This window comes from Eretmochelys imbricata, chromosome 3 (assembly GCF_965152235.1).
Source record: "Eretmochelys imbricata isolate rEreImb1 chromosome 3, rEreImb1.hap1, whole genome shotgun sequence".
NCBI classification, from domain to species: domain Eukaryota; kingdom Metazoa; phylum Chordata; order Testudines; family Cheloniidae; genus Eretmochelys; species Eretmochelys imbricata.
This window is the reverse complement of record NC_135574.1, coordinates 102,627,770-102,638,268: the sequence shown is the minus strand read 5'-3', so window position 1 is coordinate 102,638,268 and position 10,499 is coordinate 102,627,770. Positions and strand designations below refer to the sequence as shown.

At 43.0% G+C, this 10,499-nt stretch overlaps 1 non-coding gene across 1 annotated transcript; it reads right to left on the bottom strand.

Annotated features, from left to right (window-relative positions):
- Positions 1-6,435: 6,435 nt before the first annotated feature.
- On the bottom strand, positions 6,436-6,508 carry TRNAV-AAC (transfer RNA valine (anticodon AAC)). The gene has a single exon. It is a non-coding gene; the product is annotated as a tRNA-Val (tRNA).
- Between the last annotated feature and the right edge of the window lie 3,991 nt (positions 6,509-10,499).

Genomic DNA, 10,499 nt, shown 5'->3' with positions numbered 1-10,499 from the left:
AGGATGCTTCCTGTTAGCTCAGCAATAATTATCTCATGGGTTAATAACTGAGATGAATGATTAACGACAAACATTTTGCTGGATGTTGTATTTGAAATGTGTCACATTAAAGCAGTGGCTCCCCAGCTTGTTCCATCGCTTGTGCAGGGAAAGCCCCTGCCGGGCCGGGCCAATTTGTTTACCTGCTGCGTCGGCCGGTTCGGCTGATTGCACCTCCCACTGGCCATGGTTCGCTGCTCCAGGTCCATGGGAGCTGCTGGAAGCAGCAGCCAGTAAGTCCCTCAGCCCGCGCTGCTTCCAGCAGCTCCCATTGGCCTGGAGCAGCAAAGCGCGGCCAGTGAGAGCCGCGATCGGCCGAACCTGCCGATGCGGCAGGTAAACAAACCGGCCCAGCCCAGCAGGGGCTTTCCCTGCACAAGCGGCAGAACAAGTTTGGGAACTACTGCATTAAAGCATTCACTTATTATTGTTCCATCAGCTCTAGTAATAAATTATTTAGATTTGGACTTGGTTGGCTCTACAGGTGCTGTAGGATCATTCTGCAACATTGTGACATCACAACAAAACATCCCATGGTGCAGACATCACGAAAATATACCATGACATTGTAGAATGATTATGTTCTTATTTGTAAAAAGAAAAGGAGTACTTGTGGCACCTTAGAGACTAACCAATTTATTTGAGCATAAGCTTTCGTGAGCTGTAGCTCACTTAAAGCTATGCTCAAATAAATTGGTTAGTCTCTAAGGTGCCACAAGTACTCCTTTTCTTTATGCGAATACAGACTAACATGGCTGTTACTCTGAAACCTGTTCTTATTTGTGAGGAAACAATTTTTCAGGATATTTAAATGCTCCTACAATTATAGCTTCCAGAATGTGATAAAATCTTGGATAATCCTGCAAAAGCTGAGGTTTCTGCCTCAGAGTTTGTTTATCCCAGGAGATTGTTGTTATAGTATTTTATGAATAGGAAACACTCACATTGTGTCATCTAAATAACACATGGATAGGTGTGTTACTCACTCTGCAATCCATGCTAAAAAAATTCTTGTAACGGATGATTTTATGCCAGTCAGGGGATAGCCACTAGGCTGAGAAGTGAGAACCACTTTGTATGAGGATTGAGAGTTAAGAGGTTAGAGGAATAAAACAAGGATGGAGAGAAGCAGCTGGGAGGAGAATAGGTGGAGGATGGAGGAGGGTGATGCAGCAGCAGCAAATGGTAATTCGTGGATGGTATCGATCCATTGCTTGTGCTTGTGGTTTTTCTATGCCAGTGGACTCTTTCAATAAAAATAGAGATGGGTAACTCATTTATTTTCTATTTATTAACTGGATTTCTAGTATACTGGAAAAATTTCCCCAACTTTCCTCTATTATTTGAATGTAATTCCGAAAACTGCTTACAGTATCTGAATGGAATTCTTAACAGCACTTACAGTCACTGATTTTCAAAGGGTTTTACCAGACACAATCCCTGGAGAAAACAGCGACTTAGAAATTTCACTTTCTGCTTTAAACTGCAACTAGATCAACCACTTTACATCCAGCCAGCCTGCAGAAGGAGGTGGAGTAGCCATTGTATTCCCTTCCAGCTCAAATGCAGGAAAACCCCACTAAAATCAAAATGATTTGAATATGTCCATTTAATCTATGAGACCACAGAGACAAAACTGAACTGGACATCCTGCTAATCTATAAACCACAAGATATCACTGGCTTCCCAGAGGAGCTGGTAAAATACACTTTCTGACAAGGTGATGAAGTTCTTAAGAATCAACATCAGACCCATTGTCTTGGTAGATTTCAGTATCCACACAGATGAAGCCTCTGTTATGACAGTCCAAAGCCCTTTACCCAAACACTCCACTTTGGTTTCTCCTAGGTGTTATTTGCCCCCAGCTGGCTGTTACTAGAATGAATTTTTGGACTGGGCATGGACATCAGAAATGCAAGAACCACCATCCTATCCTGGTCAGATCTTTTCTACCCCCAGGCAGAAACTCTTCCCATTGCAAGGTCAGAAGAAACCACCACCATGGTCCATCCCCAAATACTCTCTCAATGCCTAGCTGAATCCAGCACCTGAATGAAATGCAGCTAGTTAAAACTGAATGCAGGTAAGAATAAGGAAATGTTCACGGACAAAGAGTTATTTACATGAGGGAACCCACAGCAGTTAAACTTTCCTGCATGCATAATCACTTTTGTTCTTCAGTTTGGTTCTTTGTCACACCCTGCACCCCACTTTTGGGTTTGGAAAGGGGGAGAGGTATGCTTCTGATTGTTATGTCACTCTGTAGCCTTTAGGTTTCAGAGTAGCAGCCGTGTTAGTCTCTATTCGCAAAAAGAAAAGGAGTACTAGTGGCACCTTAGAGACTAACCAATTTATTTGAGCATAAGCTTTTGCGAGCTACAGCTCACTTCATCGGATGCATTCAGTGGAAAATACAGTGAGGAGATTTATATACACACAGAACATGAAAAAATGGGTGTTATCATACACACTGTAAGGAGAGTGATCACTTAAGATGAGCTATTACCAGCAGGAGAGCGGGGGGGCGGGGAGAAAACCTTTTGTAGTGATAATCAAGGTGGGCCATTTTCAGCAGTTAACAGGAACGTCCAAGGAGCAGTGGAGGGGGTGGGGGGTGGGGAAATAAACATGGGGAACTAGTTTTACTTTGTGTAATGACACATCCACTCCCAGTCTCTATTCAAGCCTAAGTTAATTGTATCCAGTTTGCAAATTAATTCCAATTCAGTAGTCTCTCGTTGGAGTCTGTTTTTGAAGTCTTTTTTTTTTTTGTAATATTGCGACCTTTAGGTCTGAAATCGAGTGACCAGAGAGATTGAAGTGTTCTCCGACCAGTTTATGAATGTTATAATTCTTGACATCTGATTTGTGTCCATTTATTCTTTTACGTAGAGACTGTCCAGTTTGACCAATGTACATGGCAGAGGGGCATTGCTGGCACATGATGGCATATATCACATTGGTAGATGTGCAGGTGAACGAGCCTCTGATAGTGTGGCTGATGTGACTGGGTCCTATGATGGTGTCCCCTGAATAGATATGTGGACACAGTTAGCAACGGGCTTTTTTGCAAGGATAGGTTCCTGGGTTAGTGGTTCTGTTGTGTGGTATGTGATTGCTGGTGAGTATTTGCTTCAGGTTGGGGGGCTGTCTGTAGGCAAGGACTGGCCTGTCTCCCAAGATTTGTGAGAGTGATGGGTCGTCCTTCAGGATAGGTTGTAGCCTTTAGGTCCTTTGGGCCATTATGCTATTGATGTGTAAATAGCCATGGTGACAAAAAATGTACATATCCATGCTCTACTGGCCAGAAGATTGCACCTCATCTTATCAGACACAGACCTGGCCAGGGTGACCGATGTATTTGTGACTCTTGGGCTTGATTACTGGAACTTATATCTAGGAACAAAGCCACACACCCTGAAAAAGACCATTTGCTCAGTAAATCTGTGCTCCACTCGGGATTTGATCCAAAGCCCACTGAAACCAATGGGAGCCTTTCCATTGACTTTAGTGGGGTTTGGGTTAGACTATCTCTGCATTGGCTCCCAATAAAATACAGAGTCCGGTTCAAGGTCTGTCCTGATAGTCAAAACCTTCCATTTAATTGTTCCTAGCTACTTGAGAGATTGTCTCTCCATCCACCATGTCCTCCTACAACTGCTATGATCCATTAAAACCATGAAACTGTCAGCCAGTAAGGGGAGGTCCCGAGTGTGAGAAACAGAAGTTTCACAGGAGCTGGTGCTAAACCATGGAGTGAGAGATAAGAGTGACCATGAACACACCACCTCCCAGACTAAAGTTGCTTTCCCACAATAATTTGTGCAGAGAGAGAAAAAGAGAAACAAAGATCCTACAAACATAGGAAAGAAAGAAAAATATTTGAACAATTTTAATTCCTTGGGAGATGCTCAAATACTATAGTACTGATGAGAGAGAGAGACAGAGAGAGAGAGAATTTGGGAGGTGTCACATTGAGTTTCGGATCTGTGAAACCCAAAATTCTATGAAAAGTATGGTACAAGCCTGGGGACTATGTCAGATTGGGAAATCATACTTGATAAGAATGAGATTATTGAGAAATATGGAATTACGGAAAAGGGGAAATCATACTTGATAAGAATGAGATTATTGAGAAATATGGAATTATGGAAAACTTGGGAACCTTAAGACTGTGACTGAAGGAGAACGATCTGCTGTCTAGTAATTAAGCACAGGAAAGCAAACACCTCTGGGGGTGCAGGGCATAGGCTAATGCAGAGCCTGATCTTGCTTCCAAGGAAGCAAACAGAAAAACTTCAGTGGGAGCAGGATTGGGCCCTTAGCGAGGACATTAAGAGCTATTTACATAGCAGCAGCAGTGGAAGAGAAAGACCACCATCCAAGACAGGTAATTGTATATGTGAGTTCAAAGGAGATTTTGCATTAATGTTTGTTAACAGACAGGAGATGGAAAACAAACCTATTGGGCAGAGAAAATGGATATTAATTACTTCGCTCAGCTAGAGCACCTGTGCAAATATCACCATCCCTATTCAGGTAAACCTGAGCACTCCATGGCTGATATATGACAATGCCGATTAGCACCTGACCACTTCACAGGGAGCACAGAATAAAACTGGCAGGTCTGCAAAGCAAAAAAGAGAGATTCTAGGGAGAGAAATGGAGACAAGGGACTTGTCTATACTGACAGCGCTGCAGCTGCACCAGTCAGCTGCACCCTGTAGCTCTTCTAGTTACTCCACCTCCCCAAGAGGTGGTAGCTCACTGGTCGACATAGCGCTGTCTACACCAGGGGTTAGATCGGTATAACTACGTCACGCAGGGGGGTAGATTTTCCACACCCCAGAGCAACATAGGTAGACCCACATAAGTTTGTAGTGTGGATCAGGGATAGAGTTGTGCGGGAAATGGTTTGCTCATGAGATTTTTTTGAGATTTTGAATTTTTTCCCATCCCAGAGCAGGACAAAAAGTCAAAACTTTGAAAAAATTTGGCAAACCAAAAATCAGATTTTTTTTTTCGATTGGGTCAATCGAACATTACATTTCCATAATTCTGAAATGTTTCATTGTGCTTTTGACCTTTTTATTTTATTTTTTACTATAAAGTAACAAATTTCAAAACAAATGTCATTTCAACCTGAAAAACCAGAAATTTCATTTAAAAGTCAATATGGGATGTTTCAACAGTTTCAAAATGCACTCCATTTTGTGTTTGTTTTGTTTTTTATTTGGGGGGTTTTGTTGTTGTTTGCTGTTTGTTTTCCAAAACCCGGGAGATTTGTCAAAAGTGACCCTTTCCTGCAAACAGTTTCTGTTTACAAGAATCAGTGTGTTCTGACCCAAAAAAGAAGGTCTAAAAATTCCCCACTAGCTCTCGTGGGAACCCCTTTCAGAAAGACTGAACTTCACAGACATCAGGGGCTGGAACACTGATTCTATGATGACAAGAAAGCCACTTTTCCCACCATGCACTGATCTTGGAGCAGCACAATAGCATGCTACTACTTCCTAAGCACTGCAGTGGGACTCAGGAGACCTGAGTTCTAGTCCTGGCTGGCCTGCTGGGTGACTGTGGGCAAGCCACTTCATCTCTCTGTGACTCAGTTTCCCCAGCTGTAAAGTGGTAATAATGATATTGACCTCCTTTGTAAAGTGCTTTGAGGTCTAGTGATGAAGAACACTATATCAGAGGTAGGTAATAATAAGGACATGGTCTAATTCTTCTTTAGAAACCTAAATAGGGACTTAGATGCTTTACTCTAGGCACCCAGTTAAAAAAAATTATGTCAATAAAGGTGTGTGTGAAATCAAGGGAAAGGCTTGATAAAGAAAAGAATTGGCAAGTCACCTTGAAAAATGCCCCCCTCCTTCGGAAATACAAATCTATAGACCATGGAGAGCATGTTCGATCTCTGGCTACATTCAAGATACAGGGACAAAGCCATGCAAGCTTACTCCATCCACTCCCCACGATCCTCAAGCAAGTGCACAACACCTAATGATCAAAGATGACAAAGAATGCTAAAATCTAAAAGAATCAGCACAGACCCCTGACTTTACTCCATCACTACAGAGAGGTTAAAGAACAATGGGACCAGTATAGTCTCTGGATCATGTTTAGATCTGGAGCTGGATTAATAGAACTCAGAGAAACTAGACTTCTGATGCCAGTGTCACAACATAGAATCATAGGGTTGGAAGGGACCTCAGGAGGTCATCTAGTCCAACCCCCTGCTCAAAGCAGGACCACTCCCCAATTTTTGCCCCAGATCCCTAAATGGCCCCCTCAAGGCTTGAACTCACAACCCTATGTTTAACAGGCTAATGCTCAAACCACTGAGCTACCCCTCCCCCAAACACAGGAGGGGAGTCAGAGAAAGAAACAGTGACCTGTTTCCACCCAGTTTCAAACTGGGAACCTTTCACGTGTTAGGCGAATGTGATAACCACTACACTACGGAAACCCAACTTAAAAACAGGGCTGTTTCTGCCTCGTTCTGAATCAGGGACCTTTCGTGTGTGAGGTGAACATGATAACCACTACACTACAGAAACAAAATGGGAGTAAGGAAGTGTTCCTTTTTCCTACAGCTATGTAGCTCCTAGCTGACCTCAACCTCAGATTAACATGAGGTTTATTACAGGTTAAGCAAAACTGTTATGTGACTAGCAACAACTGAGCAGGACAGAATCAAAATAGCCAAGCAAAGTGTCAAGGGCATCTCTGGACCCATCATATCCAGCACCAGCTGGTCGTAGCTTATTTGCAGCAGGTTATTAGAAGTGTAACACAACAAAAACAAAACAAACAAGAAGATATGATTGATTTACAACTTTCTTGCATCACTCCAGATAAATACATAAAATTGAGACACTACTATATTTATGCTTCATCTTTTGCTGATTTGGAGCTATAATTGACCCTGCAGAAGTATTTTCCCTCTAACAGTCATACGCCTCCTCAAATTTCTAAGCTGTCAACATACAGTGCTGAGAGCTTATTAAAGATTACAGATGACTGAATCATCATGAAATGATTTTTGAGAGCTCCAGGCAAGCATTTATAAAAGATGTTTCACAGACGGAAAAAAAGAAGGAAAGCCCCTTTAGCACTGATTGGGAACTATATGTAGGGCATCAGAATTAAAGCCTAGAAACTAGGTTTGTTTCAATTTGTGCCCATCAGAGCTTTGCTGAACAAGACAGAGAAACGCTGGCAAGCAGCCACTGATGAGACAGTACTGACAGGAAATAAGGGGAAACACAGTAACAGACAAGCGTACTGTGTCTAGTTGATTTCACAGTTACATAGAAAGAAATCCCAATGCAGGAGACTATTCCATATACTGCGTACGCTGATTTCTCACAGGGATAATTGCTGATTTGCAAAGAAGTACCAGGATAGAAAGGAAAATTTATATCAAACCATAGATTTCAATGAGATCTGGAGAATTGAACTTTGGTGTTCAGGAGAGAAAAATAAAATAGGAAGAGGATCTATTGCAATAAAAACGTTGTGATGGAGCACAATGGCAAATAAATACGTGAAACTAACTGAAGGGAAAGTAAGTGGAGAGGAATCTAGCTATGGGAGGATAAAAAATGAGTTCACAGCATCAAACTGAGGAGAACATTTTCAGGCAAGATTTGTGCGTGGTTACATACTCTAACTGGTCACGTAGTTAGTTGTTATTATTAATTATGTTTATCTGGTGATGTGCCTAGGGACTAAGGGCATGCTCTGGAATTTAAATTTGACCGTTAGAGCAGCGGAGAGGGGCTGGGTCCAGGGCTAGAACAGCAGCTGGGGCTGGGGCTGGTGCTGGAGCAGCGGCTGGGGCTGGGGCAGTGAACAGCAGTCAGTCGCTGGGGCTGGGGCAGCAGCTGGAGACTGGGTCCAGGGCCGGAGCAGCAGCTTGGACTAGGTCTGGGGCTGGAGCAGAAATATATATATATTTAGATGAATACTGGGGGGAGGGGGATACACATGCTTGTTGCCCCTTCTGCACGTTCTTGCCAGGGACTAACCAAGAATGGGCCCCATTGTGCTAGACATTGCACAAACACAGAATAGTAGCTGGTTCCTGCCCCTGAAGAGCTTACAATCTAAACAGTCAAGACAGAAGAAGGGTAAGGAAAAGGGATGGACCAGAGCGACCGACGTGATGGCAGAAAATATCACGTTAGTTCCACAGTTGGTTTAATTTTTTTGGGCTGGATTTAGTAGAGGGTGGGATAAACTAAACAGAAAGACAAAAGAAGGGAGGGGATTAGGGGGTGGGGGGACAGGGACAGAGTAGGGTTATGAGGGAGGGGGAAGAAATTCGGAGGGGTAGTGAGATGAAGGGACTGTCAGCAAAGTGGTGGGAGGCGGTTGTAGCAAACAGCCAATCAGCATAAGCAAGTCGAAACTGTAGAAAATATTATCGGTATCCATGGGTCCCTAATGAAACTGTTTTGCAGCTGCTCTGCCAGGTTCAGTGTCTGTCTGGCTCCTCCCTGCAGTTTCTTTCCAAAGGTCACATTGCTGGCAGGATGGGCGACACCACCTGGGTCCTAGTCCCCTCTTCATCTGAGTGTGGGGAGTGCTGGGCAGAATCTGAGGCCACTGGGATTCTCAGGTGGAGGTGCAGCGTGGAAGGTTTGCAGTTGTGTTTGAGCACAGAGATCAGAGTTTACACTATGTGTTACCCCCCATATATTTATTGTACTTTATTTAGTGTATTTATTTATTGGTTTTCTTTTGTAGAATGATCTAAACACTGGTACAACAAATATAAACATACATTCCAAAAACTACAGATTTGATCCATATAACCACTAAATCCTCTCCACTCATCCAACCCAACCCAACAGTAACTTTACTTACTTCAACCCACTCACACCCTCCCTCAACAGCCTGGGGAAATAGAGAATGACACAAAGGTCAACAAATTCAAGATCTGTGAAATCAAGGGGAGAAGTGTGCTCCAGTTGAGGGTCTCTCACTGAGAGCTCCTTCCTAGAAATACTCTTTCCATATAAAACTGAGGGCTCCTAGCTACAAGTACCTCAATTGACCTCTACAGCTGTAGTATCACATGAAGAGATGGGAAGGCTCTAAACCATTCATGTTCAGCCTTTGGGACTTAAAGGTCAAAAGCAACACCTTGAATTGCACCCAGGAATGAAGTGGAAGCCAATGCAGCTCATGGAGCATTGCGGTAATGTATGCCCTGGGAGGAGCCCCAGGCAACAAGCCAACAGCTATGCTTTGCTCCAGTTATAATTTCCAAAGAGTCTTAGAGTGTAGCCAAATTTTGCAGTGTTCAAATTGTGCAAGGCACTTGGCAGAATAAATTAAGAGACAAATTTCCTGTCCTGAATAATTTACAATCTAAATTTAGACATGACATTACAAATGAGGTGACACAGCAGAAGTGATTAGAAGGTATGAGGAGAGGATGTCTTTCCTTCCATATGGGACAGTGTGAGAAGATGGATGAAGTCAGGAATGGGAGAAGTGAATGAAGAGCTCATCAAAGCTCTTGTTATTGATGGGGTGGAGGAGCAGAATGGGGTACCAAATAGGAGAGAAGCTCAAAGAGGTAGGCCAGGCTGAATCACAAAGCCAGGAAAGCCAGAATAAGTAGTTTGAACTTGATGTGCTGGGCAATGACACGCCAGTGGGGGGAGGAAGATGATTTTAGCGGCACCATTTTTGGACAGTCTGAAAAGGAATGATGGATCAGGATGGCAAAAGAGGAGAATGTTGCAATATTAGCCATGCCTTGCAAATGGCCATATCAAATACAAGACCTCCCCAGAGATCACTGCTGCCAAGTGGTCTTCTACAAGCACGGAGTGGGGACCAAGATTTGCTGTTTCTGTGGATATATTGACAGGCAGCAATAACACCCAGAACAGGAAAGCAATTGTGCTATACAATGAGGCTTTTGACAGGAAACACATAGGGACTGATATTTTACAGAAACGTATCCACATTAATAGCAGAACCTTATAAAGTGGCTAAAAGCATGAGAGAATCTGATGCCATCCAGAAGAGATAGAAGTTAGACACACATGCATTCACACACCTACTCAGAGATTGTGGATTTTCTAGTAAATTCAGTGATAAATGTTTACATCTTTCTCACATATCAGATATACATGTTCATGCTTCTCCCACAACCACCATCAAAATACAGGTATGCAAATCGGTGCAAAAGGGGATGAGGAGGGTGGAGAACATGAATAAATCAAGTCTGGGAAAGTACATATTGCCTAATTTTGAACTCACTCACGCTGTGGATTTAAAAATTCAGCCTGAATTCAAATGCAGTTGGGTTTGTGCTCCATTAGAAGAGACTGTAAAAAAGGCAGCAGAGATTGGAGTGATAAACATTCTCCTGGGAAAAACAGATTCAGTATGCAGCACATAGCCCCCCCCCACTGCCCCCCCGACCCATTTGTGGC